Genomic DNA, 14,312 nt, shown 5'->3' on the forward strand with positions numbered 1-14,312 from the left:
TCAGAATCCGCATTCAGGTCGGTCGTTTCAGGCTAGCTTAGGAGGCGCCAAGTGGCCCTGCCTGCCTGGCAATAGTGTTCACCTCACAGCATCCTCACTCCCTTGTTACTCCCACACCTTCAACAAGTATCTGGCTGGGCCTACAAGCACACACACACACAAACACACTGCCACCATCCCCACATCTGGACCCAACCCAAAGCGAGCCTCCGAAATGGAGCGCAAAGAGGCAGTGGGGAAATGAGAGTCTGTTTCTACTATACAGGAGGGGGACCCCATCTCAGGAGCCCCCGCCCCCAAGATGCTTTGCAGCACGTGGACCTCAAAAAGTCCTCCTTCAGAAGGGTACAAGGAGAGTAATGACTCATTCATTCCGCAAATATGGAGCCAGTCTCTCTGCACCGAGCACCGGTGACACCAAGATGCGCAAGACTGGTACCCTGGCCCTCCAGCCCGCCAACGCCACACAAGGCTCACCCTCCGGCTTCTTCTAGCGGCCCCCACGCCCCCCAGGCGGCCAAGCACCGACTCCCGTTCCTCTCCGCAGGGACCTGTGGGACGAACAAGGAGAGGGGCTGGGCGATGGAGAGGCGAACCTAAGCGCCGCTCGGGGGCGGCCTGGAGGAGACTCCGCGGCGGGCAAGGGGAGGGGGCGGGGATGGAGGCCAGAGTCCCAGGGCCCGGCTGAGCGTCCTCTCGGCGGGGGCGCGGGGGTCCGGGAGGCGGCGCGGGGGCACGAGAGAGGCGGGCTTTGGCCTGCGCAGCGGGGTTGGGGAGCGGGGAGCGGGGGGCGGGGGGGGGGGGGCCGGGCTCTTACCTCGTCTCGCCGGGATCTCCGCTCGGCGACAGGGAGCGCGCGGGGGCCGGAGCCTTGGCCGCCTCTGGCTCCTCCTCCCCGGCCCCTCCCTGGCGCGGCCGCGAGGGGCGGGGGTGGCGGAGCCCTAGAGAGAGGAAGAGAGGAGGGGCGAGGAGGGAGCGCGAGGAGAGAGGCCCCCCGCAGGTCCCGGCTCCACCCTCCTCCTGTACCCCGTACGGTCCTCACGCTCCTCCTGCTCCAGCCCCAGGAGCCCCCCTGGCCTGCGCACCCCCCTCGGGCACACAACCAGCCTTCCCTTCTGTCCCCACTGCCCGCACGTACCCCACCCCCCGCATGTTGGCGGACAGACACTTGCTCAACGCATAATTCGATTTTGCCGACATTTATTGAGCACCCTCCAAGTACCAGGCGCTGTGCCAGGAGCCGGGGCTTCAAAGGTGACCAAGACAGAAAGCCTGGTTGGAGGAATTCCCAGGCTGGGACCGAGGGACCAGTCAAACACCAGAGCACCTCGTTGTGACAATGCAATGTGCAGGGAAAGATTTCTTGGCGAACGCAGCCCGGGAGCGCAGAGAAGTCGTAAAGGAGAGAAAACATGGCCCAATTCTGCTCGGGCGTAGGGGTGACCAGACTGCAAGAAGGCAGCTTTTGTCCCTGAGCCTCTCTTGAGAGATGGGCTCTGAAATGACCTTAACGATCATTGACTTTTATCGTGCTGGTTCCATGCCCCGGGGCACTCCTCAAATCACTTCGCATCACATTAGCCCCTGAGATTGAAACCATTATAATCTCCGCTCTGTTAAATTGAGGCTGGGAGTGGGAGGATGTGTATGGAGGAGAGGGCTGGGTACCAAGATTGAAGCTGCGGGGTGAATGAGCAAGTGGTTGTGGGTATTAGAAGGTGAGGAGTGGGCAAGTGAGTGGTCTCTCCTCTCCCCCAGCAGCTAAGAAGCACTTACTGAGAAGCGTGGACCCCGAGGTTGGAGGTTGAGTAGAGACAGTAAGTAGAACCAACCCCGGTGAGTTAGCTTGTCCAAGAGAGGAAAAGGGTCAGCAGGCCCCAGCAACCCAGCAGCCCAGCAGAAGTAGGCTATGAGAGTTGCAGTATGTCATAATGACATTTCCCCGCCTCCCTCAAAAACTATCTACACCAGGACTCTTCACACTTGAATGTGCCTATGAATCACATAGGGATTTTTTTTTTTTAATGCAGATTTTAATTCAGTAGGTTTGGAGATTTGGTGGCACTGTGGGATAAGTGTTTGGCTGTTTTCAAACGCACCAAAAAGATGAGGCTGTCTGTTCCCATAAAAATTACAACCTTGGAAACCCTATCAAGGGTCACTATGAGTCAGAATAAATGGGGTGGCAGTGGATTAGGAGTGGTGCCAGGTTCTGCGTTTCTAACAGTCTCCCAGGTGAGGGATGCTGCTGGTCTTTGAATCACACTTTGAATAGCAAAAGGCTATACAAAATATGTATTTACCTTGACTGTTTGTTTAATCTTGAAAGACATAGTGCCATCCCAATATTGGGTCAAATAATCTGACAAAGGTATAAAAACTAATCAGTGAGTGATCGTGAGGGTTGGAAATGTAAAGGTAGACATTTTGTAGCAAGGAGGGGAGTGATTAACTTTTCAGTCTAGGAATGGAGGTCCCTGGGACCATCAAGGGAGAAGAGCAGAGTGCAGGACCCTACCCAGAGAAGCAGTGATGCCTAAGATGGAGGCAGAGATGATGACGTGGAGATATGCAGCAGCTGGGGACTTGAGACCCAGAGAAGGAGAGGGGCTGTGTGCTGATGACTCGGGGGCAGGCTTGTAGGGTATACCCTTTGGTTGGTTGATGATGCACTGAGGAGATTGTAACCATGACAATGAAACAATATAGATAGGATGAATGTAAAACTAATGTTCTCCCATGTAAACTATCACAAAATTCACAATAAAACATTAAAAAATAAGTAAAATTAATACCCTCTTTAAAAAAAAAAGCTAATCAGTGCGAAAAGAAAAATGTCTTCAACAAGAAGTGCTGGAACAACTAGATAAGCACGTGAGCACGGGACCTCCATGCCTACCTCACTCCATACAAGAGGAGAAGCTGAGCCGGGACTGTGGTAGAGAAGGCGACTGATGCCACCATCTAGTAGCAGCTTTGGCAACAGAAGGAGACCTGGCAGAGCAGATTCACACAGGCAACGGGAAAGGTGCCCTTCCTTCTTTTTTCCCATGCTTCCCTGGTGATCAGAGGGTGGCCAGTTCCCACCCTCATCCATCCCCAACACTGACGTAACTCTCCAGGAGCTCAAAGTCACGTGTTTGGGAGCCATGCCAGTGTGAGGCAGGGGCCTGATTCGACACTTTGGTGCACTGCATTGGTGTTTGGATTCAGGAAGGCTTGCATCCAGACCTACAGTACCTACAGAGACACCAGATCAGCATTTAACCAGTCACTCTGCCCTGAGCTGTCCTGTGGTCCTAACAGACACGAAAACCAGCTCCATCAAGCACCTCCATGAACTATACTTCTGGAGTGAGAACCCTGCTAACACCAACGAATTCCATCTATGGCCAGGATCCTACTAGCAATCACATCCCTTCCACAACCACCTCGTGAGCTCCTTGACTTTTAAGAACTCCCCAGCATTTTATCCTGTCCAGATCCAACAGCCACACTGTTTTTTTGTTGTTGTTGTTTATTTGTTTTCTGGTTTGGTTTTTTGTTTCATTGTTTTTGTTTTATTCTTTCACCTCCTTCTAGTTCTCTTTACATTCCCTTAAATTTTGTCCTCTCTGTTTTTTCTTTCTCCATATAAAGGAAACAAAAATCCTCACCACTGGACCAATAAATAACATCACAACAAATGGAAAAAGATTGAAGTTGTCAGATACTTCATTTTGCTCGGATCAACTATCAACACTCATGGAAGTAGCAGTCGAGAAATCAAATGACATATTGCATTAGGCAAGTCTGCTGTACATGACCTTTTTAAAGTGCTCAAGAGCAAAGATGTCAGTTTGAGGACTAAGGGGTGCCTGACCCAAACCATGGTATTTTCAATAACCTCATATGCATGTGAAAGTTGCACAGTGAATAAGGAAGACCACAGAAGAATTGATGCTTTTGAGTTAGGGTGTTGGAGGAGAATACTGTAAGTACCATGGACTGCCAAAAGAACAAACAGATCAATATTGGAAGAAGTACAGCCAGAGTGCTCCTTGGAAGCCAGGATGGCCAAGCTTTGTCTCTCATACTTCAGACTTATTGTCAGGAGGGACCAGTCCCTGGAGAAGGACATCATGTTTGGTAAGTAGAGGATCAGAGAAAAAGAGGAAGACCCCTAACGAGATGGACTGGCGCAGTAGCAGCAGCAATGGGCTCAAATGTACCAATAATTGTGAGGTTGGTGCAAGACTGGCAGCGTTTCATTCTGTTGTACACAGGGTTGCTATGAGTTGGTTTCAACTCAATGGCACCTAACAACAACAACAATATCTCCACTTTTGTTTTTCCTTCTTTTTTTGTTGCTCATTTTCCGTCTTCTTTTTTTCCCTTTTGATCTTTCTTTACTCTCTTTGTTCCCTCTCCCTGGATTTGCTATTTATTTTACTGTATTTCTTCCTTTTACTTCCTGTTTATTTTTTATCTTCTATATCTCGATTTTCCTGTCCCTCTTTTCTCTATCTATTCTTAAATGTATTTTAAATGTTCTTCCTTTTATTTTCTCTCTTATTTTTCTCTTCTAACACTCCATTTCCCTGTTTCTCTTTTGTCTTTGTTGTTATTGTTGTTAAGCGTCATCAAGTTGGTTCCAACTTATAGTGACCTTGCATAGGGTTTCTAAGGCTTTTTTAATATTTGAAGGCACAGAAAGCCTCATCTTTATCCCACAGAACAGCTGGCAGGTTCAAACTTCAGACCTGTGGTTCCCAGTCCAGTGCTTACTGGATCGAGCCACCTCACCTCCCCTCTTTTGTCTTTATACTTTTTTTTCTGGTAGCTGCCTATCTTTATTTGTTTTGTTTTTTTTTTTTGCTTTATTATTTTCTCTTTTCATTGTTGGTTCTTTGTTTGTTATTCTGTTTTGTTTTCTTGTGTGTGTGAGAGAGAACGGTTTTCTCTTTCCCTCCAGACAGGTGACAACAACTGTGCCCATGCAGCCCAGTCCATACTCTCTGCAACCCCACCCACTGAGCAAGAGCCAATATCAGATTCCATGCCACCTGATCAACGATAGACAGTAGCCATCACCACTCACCCTAAACTGAGGTGAACAAATGAATGAAAATGACGTACATGGTACAGGCTTCCATTCTTTAACTACATCCACAGGAGAGAGTTGGTGAGAGTCTAAGAACAAATCAGCATACAATCATCAGTTAAAAACAAATACATCAACCCCACAATGCCCTGGAGACAACAGATAATTTTAGCTCACCTGAGGAGACTAAAGAGAATGTCTCAAACAAATGACCAAGATGCAGAGTCAGAAAACATTTCTGAAAAAGAAAAGGTAATGGAAGTAATTGAAAAAAAAATTCAAAAGAATGATATTTAGGTACCTTCAAATGACTAACTGAAACATCAAGGAAAGCAAGGACAACACAGAAAAACTGTAGAAGAATTCAGGAAAACACTACAAGAACAAACAGACAAAATAAATACAAATGTTGGAATAATATAAAACCTTCCATTCAAAACCCAGAACATTAATTCTAAGATTTCAGAAATGGACAAAACATTGAAAGGGCAAAGGAGTAGATTTGAAGCAATGGAAGCCCAAATTAATGAACCTGAAGAAAAATCTCTCAATACTAGTACGCTAGAAGGACAAGCAGGAAAAAAAAAAGGATGAAAAAAATATGAAGAAAGCCTAAGAGTCATGTGGGATACATGAAGAGGAGCAACTTATGGGTGATTAAAATTTTAGAACAGGAAGAAAGAATGAAAAGCACAGAGAAAATTGTCAGAAGAGTTGCTGGAAGAAAACTTCCCTAGCATCGTGAAAAACAAGAAGATAAGCACACAAGAAAGCTGAACAAACCCCAAACAAGGATGGATCCCCAAAGAAAATCACCAAGACATACCATAGTCAAACTTTCCAAAACCAAAGACAAGGAAAGAATCCTGAGAACAGTTCAGGAAAAACAAAAAGTTACCTACAAAGGAGAACCAATACGACAAAGCTCTGATTTCCCAGCAGAAATCATGCAGGCAAGAAGGCATTGGGGAGGGGGTTGATGTAGTTGAGGAACAGCGGACCCTGGGGCCATCAAAGGAGAAGAGCACTAGGGGAATATGGGACCCTATCCAGAGAGGCAGCGACACCAGAGATGGAAACAGAGATGAGAGCATGGAGAGAGAGAGCACCCGAGGGCTCTAGATTCAGGGAAAGAGAAAGGCTGTATGCTGGCAGCCAGGTGCTGGAGGCCAGGGGGCAGACTTGCAGTATGTGTCCTTTGGTTGTTTAAATGATTATATATTCCTGAGTGTTTTTGTGTACATCTCCCTCCCCACCTCCCAAAAAATAGAGGGAATAGGAGCAAATACTATTGAATGATGATGCACAGAGGAGATTGTAATCATTGCAATGAAATGATGAGTGTAAAACTAATGATCTTCCTTGTAAACTATCACTCAATTCACAATAAAACTTTTTTTTAAAAAAGCATTTTTACATTGGAATTGCCATTCACTTATTCCCATGAACAATCCAAAGGTACACAAAAAAATGATGACATTCTTAAGGTTTCTGGAGGAATTCTTTAGAGATGCATAAAGTTTTTACTTTATACTGATAAAGATAAACATTTTAGCATAGCAATAACTTTATAGCCACTTAAACTTTAATGTTCATAATACACTTTAAATATTCCAATACGTTCATATAAGCTTGGATGTATCTTGTTTCTTGTTTGTAGAAATTAAGTGTTTTACTGAATTTTGTTTTCTTGTTTGTTGTTTTTTTGAGAGAAAGATTAAAGTAGAAAGTCTGCATATATGATTTGAAAACAATAAAATTAACTCTATGGTTAAAAATAAAAAGAAGAAGGCTTTGGAATGACATACACAAAATGCTGAAAGAAAAAAAACTGAAAACCAAGAATGACATACCCAGCAAAGCTATCCCTCAAATATGATGGTGAAATTAGAACATTTACTGATAAACAGAAAATAAAGGAATTTGTAATGACCAGACACATAGTGGTTATGAGTCGGGCTGCTAACCTCAAGGTCACCAATTCGAAACTACCAGTCATTCTGCAGGAGAAAGATGAGGCTTTCTGCCCCCATAAAGATTTACAGCCTCAGAAACCCTATGCAGTGTCTCTATGAGTCGGAACCGACTCCACACCACACCACCACCACCAGACCAACTTTACAAAAAAATGCTACAGGGTGTTCTTTGGACTGAGAAACAACAGCAGACAGCAATCTGAGATTACCATACATGACAACACTACACAGAATTCAATCCCGATAGATATTGTTGTTGTTGTCAGGTGCCATCGAGTCGCCCATGCACAGCAGAACGAAACAATGTCCGATCCTGGGCCAACCTCACTACCGCTGCCACACTTGAGTCCATCAATGATGCCACCTGGCTGATCCATCTCGTTGGGGGTCTTCCTTTTTTTCTCTGACCCTCCACCCTACCCAGCATGACATCCTTTTCCAGCGATTGTTTCCTCCGGACAATATGTCCAAAGTAGGAGAGACGAAGCTTAGCCATCCTGGCCTCCAAGGAGCACTCTGGCTGCACTTCTTCCAAAACAGATCTATTGGTTCTTTTGGCAGTCCATGGCACTTTCAGTATTCTCCTCCAACACCACAACTCAAAGGCATCAATTCTTCTATGATCTTCCTTATTCACTGTCCAGCTTTCACATCCATCTGAGGCTATTGAAAACACAATGGCCTGGGTCAGGCACACCTTAGTCCTCAAGCTGACATCTCTGCTCTTCAATACTTTAAAAAGTTCCTGTGCAGCAGATTTTCCCAGTGCAATACGTCATCTGATCTCTTGACTGCTGCTTCCGCGAGTGTTGATAGTTGATCCAAGAAGAATGAAGTCCTTGACAACTTCAATCTTTTCTCCATTGATAAGAATGTTGTTTATTGGTCCAGTGGTGAGGATTTTTGTTTTCTTGACATTGAGATGTAATCCATATCGAAGGCTGTGCTCTTTAATCTTCATATGTAAATGTTTCAAGTCCTCTTCACTTTCAGCAATCAAGGTTGTATCATCTGCATATCGCAGGTTGTTAATGAGTCTTCCTCCAATCCTGATGCCACGTTTTTCTTCATAGAACCCAGCTTCTCGTATTATTTGCTCAGCATATCTATACAACCCTGATATAGAAGTATTTAAAGAAAAACAAAAAACCTATAAGACTGAAAATAGGGAACCAGAGATATCAATTTATTATAAAGTCAACTACAAAGAAAAACAAGGGACTATAACTTCCAAATGACAAATAAGTCTATAGATTTCAAAATAAGATAGCTTGTTTTAAATAGGGAATAAATTTAATAAATCACCCTGAAATTAATACACCTGCACATCAAAATTTTAAAAAGAGAGAAATCAGAAAGGTTTCGTAAACATTAGCACAACTAGTGAAAATGAAAAAAATCCCCCAAAAAAACCAACTCAGTAAACAACATGATGAACATAATTACTATCACTGAATTATAAGTGCAGAAATGGCAAATGTTTGTCACCTATATGTTTACAATTAAAAAAAAAATGAAACTAAATCCAATGATAAAATTGTACTGGGCCAATCTGCTGCAAAAGACCTCTTCAAGTTTTGTAACAAAAACAGGGGAGTGGTTAACCTTACAGTCCAGAAACCAAGGACCCTAGGATCATCAAGAGAGAAGAGCACAAGCAGAATGAGAGACACCAGAGATGGAGGCAGAGATGGGGACATGGAGAGAGGGAGCAGTTGAGGACTCTAGATTCATGGGAAGTTGTTGTTGTTGTTAAGTGCTGTCGAGTTGGTTCCGACCCATAGCGACCCTGTACAGGGTTTCCGAGGCTATAAATCTTTACAGGAGCAGAAAGCCTCATCTTTCTCCCGCGGAGCAGCTGGTAGTTTCGAACTGCTGACCTTGCGCTTCACAGCCCGATTCGTAACCACTACGCTATCAGAGTTCCTTGATTCATGGGAAGAGGGGGACTGAAAGCTGGTGGCCAGGAGGCAGACTTGCAGAATGTGCCCTTTGGTGGTGTAAATTATTATATATGCCTGGATGTTTAAAAAAAAAAAAAAAAAAAGCTAACATGAATAGAGAGAAACACTGGTAACTGATGGTACATGAATCATTGTAATGAAACAAGGTATGTGATTTGTTGAATGTAAAACTGATGGTCTTCCTTGTAAACTTTCATTCAATCCACACAAAAAAAACTTAAAAAAAAAAGACCTCTTCAAAGTCTTCAGAAGCAAAAACATCAGTTTGATGACTAAGATACATTTGACCTAAGACTTGACCTTTCCAGTAGGTGCAAACGTGTGTGAAAGCTGGGTTATGTTAAAGCAGAACTGAGTCCTTCAAACTGTTGTGTCTGAATACACCACGAACTGCCTGGAGAACAAACAAATCAAACTTAAAAGAAATAAAACCAGAACGGTGAGGCTTCAGTTCACTTACTTTGAAGAGGTCACCAGGAAAAAATCAATCAATAGGAAAAGACATCATGTTTGGTAAAATGGAGAGCCATTGAAAACAAGGGAAACCTTAGGTGAGATGAACTTGCACAGCAACCACGAGAAACTCACATATACTGATGATCATGACGCTGGCTCAGGACAGGGCCACATTTTGTTGTGTGGTGCTGAGGGTTAAAGCGCTGGACTGCAAGATCAGTTTGAACTGCAAGGTTGGTGGTTCAAGCTCACCAACCACTCCTTGGAAACCCTACACAGGGTTGCTATGAGTCAGAACTGATGCAAGGACGGCACTTAACAACAATATATGAAGTCATTAGGAATTAGAGCCACCTGAATGCAACATCCTGGATGGAATTCTGGAACAAAAAAAGGTTGTAAGATAACAAATAAAGACATTTGAATGAAAAAAAAAAACTAACTCAGGACATTAAATTATGCGGAACAAAGACGCCAATAGCACTACAAAACAAACACATAGAAAAATGACAGCAATTAATTCATACCTATTGATAACTACACTAACTGTAAAGGGATTAAATGTACCAGGCAAGAATGGATATGAATACAGGGTCCTTCAATATGTGTTCTATAAAAGATACATCAAAAATATGAAGATAGCCAAAATTTTCATCAACAGACTGGCTAAAGAAACTTGGCCAAATACAATGTTGAAGACTAACAATGACTGCAAAATACCTCACAACTTAAATGAACCTAGAAGACATCATGCTGAATGAAATTAACCAAACACAAAAGGACAAATATTGTTGTGCTCAATGTTGTAAAAAATTAAGAAAATATTTTCTTAATAAAAGAAACAATCTATGATAGTAACTAAGGTCAGGGTGGAGAAAATTATTCATGGGCTAGAGGATAAACACATGTTAACAAAGGTGACAGTGCAGGCAAATATTAAAAGAGGGACATTAACAGAGGAAAGATGAAGGTAGCAGGAGACACAGGGAGGAATGCAATAGTTAGAGTGAATCGAGGTAAACACTGTTAACTGATGGTACATGGAGGGGATTGCAATCATTGTAATGAAGTATCTGATTTTCTGCATGTAAAACTGACGATCTGCTCTGTAAACCTTCACTCAAGTCACAATAAAAAGTCAAAAAATATGTTATCTATCTTGAAGTATAATGCTGTCTATGATAGGATAATATCCATTCCATATGCCTACAAGGAAGCACCAGTATTGTTCAAATTTATGTACCAACACTAAAACCAGTTGTGATGAAACTGAAAAATATTACCAAATTCTTTAGTCTGAACTTGATAAAACATTCAATCAAGATGTATTGATAATTATTAACGATTGGAATGCAAAGGTTGGAAACAAAGAAGAAGGATCGGTAGTTGAAAAATCTGGCTTTGGTGATAGAAATTATGCTGGAGATCATCACATGATTGAATTTTTGCAGACCAATGATTTATTCATTGTAAATACCTTTTTTAAAAAACACAAAAGATCCCCCCCCCCAAAAAAAAAGCTAAAGAGGATAGAGAGAAACACTGTTAACTGATGATATATGGAGGGGATAATAATCAATGTAATGAAACAAGCTATATGAATGGTTGAATGTGAAGCTGATGATGTGCCCTGTAAACTTTCACTCAATCCAAAATAAAAACATTTAATTAAAAAAAAAAAAACCCACAAAAGATGACTATGCACATGGACCACACCAGCCGGAATACACAGAAATCAAATCGACTACATTTGTGGAAAAGCTTATCATCTCAAAATAAGGTCAGGAGCAGATTGTGGAACAGACCATCAATTGCTCATATGCCAGTTCGGGCTGAATCTGAAAAAAATTAAAACAAGTCCATGAAAGACAAAATATGACCTTGAACATATCCTACCTGAATTTAGAAATCATCTCAAAGAAAAATGTGATGCATTAAACACCTAAGACCAGAGACCAAAGACCAGAGACGTTGTGAATGACATCAATAACATCATACAGGAACAAAGCAAAAGGTCATTAAGAAGACAAGACAGAAGGAAAAGACCAAAATGGATGTCAGAAGAGACTTTGAAAATTGCTCTCCAAAGTAAAGATACTAAAGCTAATGGAAGAAATGAAGTAAAAGAGCTGAGCAGAAAATTTCAAAGGGCAGCTCAAGAAGACATAGTCAAGTATTATAGTGAAATATGCAAAGACTTGGTTTTAGAAAACTAAAATGGGAAAACATGCTCAGCATTTCTCCAGCTGAAAGAACTGAAGAAAAAATCCAAGCCACAACTTGCAATATTGAAGGATTCTCTGGGCAAAATATCGAGTAATGCAGAAAGCATCAAAAGAAAATGGAAAGAATACACAGTCATTGTACCAAAAAGAAATGATAGCTGTTCAACCATTTCAAGAGGTAGCATACGATTGAGAGCCAATGATACTGAACGAAGAAGTCCCTCCCAGCTGCACTGAAGGCATTGGCAAAGAACAAGGCTCCGAGAACTGATGGACTATAAATTGAAATCTTTCAACAAACTGAGGCAGCACTGGAGGCTCTCACTCATCTATGCCTGACCAACTGATTGAAAGAAATCCATATTTTTGACCATTCCAAAGAGAGGTGACCCAACAGAATGTGGAAAACATCGGACAATATCATGAATATTGCATGCAAGTAAATTTTTGCTGAAGATAATTCATAAACAGCTACAGCAATATATTGACAGGGAGCTGCCAGAAATTCAAGCCAGATTCAGAGGAAGATACAAAATGAAGGAGATCATTGCTGACATCAGATAGTTGTTGGCTGAAAGCAGAGAATACCAGAAAGATGTTTACTTGCACTTTATTGACTACACAAAGGTTTTGGATTGTGTGGATCATGACAAGCTATGGACAACATTGTAGAGAATGAGCATTCTGGAACACTTAATTGTGCTTACAAGAAACCTGTACATAGATCAAGAGAATAAAACAAGGAGACACTGAATGGTTTAATTCCAGGGAAGATGTGTGCCAGGGTTGTATTCTTTCACCATACTTATTTAATCTATGGGAGTCTGTGTGGCACTGTAGGATAAGTACTGGATCTCTAGGTTGGTTTGAACCACAGGGTTGGCAGTTCAAACTCACCAGCTACTCCTCAGAAACTCTATACAGGGTCACTATGAGTCAGAACCGACTCAACAGCACTCAACAACAATAATTCAATCTATATGCTGAGCAAATAATTTGAGAAACTGGATTATATGAAGAAAACCATGGGCATCAGGATTGGAGGAAGACTCATTAACAACCTGTAATATGAAGATGATACAACCTTGCTTGCTGAAAGCTAAAAGGACTCAAAATACTTACTAATGAAAATCAAAAGACCTCAGCCTTCAGGATAGGTTATACTTCAAGGTACAGAAAACAAAACTCTTCACCACTGGACCAATAAATAACATCATAATAAATGGAGAAAAGACTGAACTTGTCAAAGACTTCATTTTGTTTGGCTAGACTTTCAACACTCATGGAAGCAGCAGTCTAGAAATCAAACGTCGACCGATGTTCATCGCAGCACTATTCACAATAGCAAAAAGAGAGAGACAGCCTAAATGCCCATCAATGGAAGAGTAGATAAGCAAACTTTGATACATACACAAAATGGAATACTATGCAATGTTGAAGAATAATGATGAATTTATGAAACACCTTACAACAAGGATGAATCTGGAGGACATTATGCTGAGTGAAATAAGTAAGTCACAAAAGAACAAATATTATATGAGACTGTTATCATTAAGAATTCAAGAAAAAGTTTTCATACTAAAAGGAACATTATTTGATCGCTACCAGGGATGGGAGGGAAGGGAGAGTAATTCACTGGCTAGAGAGTTGTTGTTGTTGTTGTTGTTAAGTGCCATCGAGTCGGGTCCGACCCATAGCGACCCTGTACAGGGTTTCCGAGGGTGTAAATCTTTACGAGAGTAGAAAGCCTCATCTTTCTCCCGCGGAGCGGCTGGTAGTTTCGAACCGCTGACCTTAAGGTTCGCAGCCCGATTCGTAAGTAGACGCATGTTAACCTGGGTAACAGGGAGGGCAGTATGTAAAAAGGGAGTGCAATAAGCAAGAAGAGGGAGGTTTGCAGAAGTATGATGAAGACAAGTGAAGACACAGGGAGGTATGCCAGAGCTAAGGGGATAGAGGTAAATAGTGATATATACATAACCTTGGAACAACAACGTTCTGTGTGTAACTACATGGATAGAGACATGGGCTAGATGGATATGGGAGGAAGAGTTGAATACATATGTATCCCACAATATAGAAGAGATTGTTGTTGTTGTTGTTATGTGCCGTGGAGTCGATTCCGACTCATAGTGATCCTGTACAGGGTCTCCAAGGCTGTAAATCTTTACGGGAGCAGAAAGTCTCATCTTTCTCCCGCGGAACAACTGGTAGTTTCGAACTGCTGACCTTGAGATTCACAGCCCAATTTGTAACCACTATGCTATCAGAGCTCCTTATATAAGAGATTGAAAAAGGATATTTGTACATGGGTAACTACAGGGGGGAAGTGGGACAACTGTTGTTGCATGGAGGGGATTGCAATCATTGAGATGAAACAAAGTCTATGATTTATTGAATGTAAAACTGGTGATCTTGTCTGTAAATCTTCACTCAATTCACAACAAAAAGTTAAAAAAGAAAGAAAAATCAAACGACGTATTGCATTAGACAAATCTGCTACACAAGACCTCTTTAAAGTGTTAAAGGGCAAAGATGTCAGTTTGAGGACTAAGGTGTGCCTGACCCAAGCCATGGTATTTTCAATAACCTCATATGCATGTGAAAG

At 42.2% G+C, this 14,312-nt stretch overlaps 1 pseudogene; it reads right to left on the minus strand.

The window, feature by feature from the left end:
* Window positions 1-6,028: 6,028 nt before the first annotated feature.
* The window catches only part of LOC102819429, a 15,506-nt pseudogene continuing 7,222 nt past the window's right edge, over window positions 6,029-14,312 (minus strand).

Source organism: Chrysochloris asiatica, unplaced genomic scaffold, assembly GCF_000296735.1.
Source record: "Chrysochloris asiatica unplaced genomic scaffold, ChrAsi1.0 scaffold00007, whole genome shotgun sequence".
Classification (NCBI taxonomy): Eukaryota; Metazoa; Chordata; class Mammalia; order Afrosoricida; family Chrysochloridae; genus Chrysochloris; species Chrysochloris asiatica.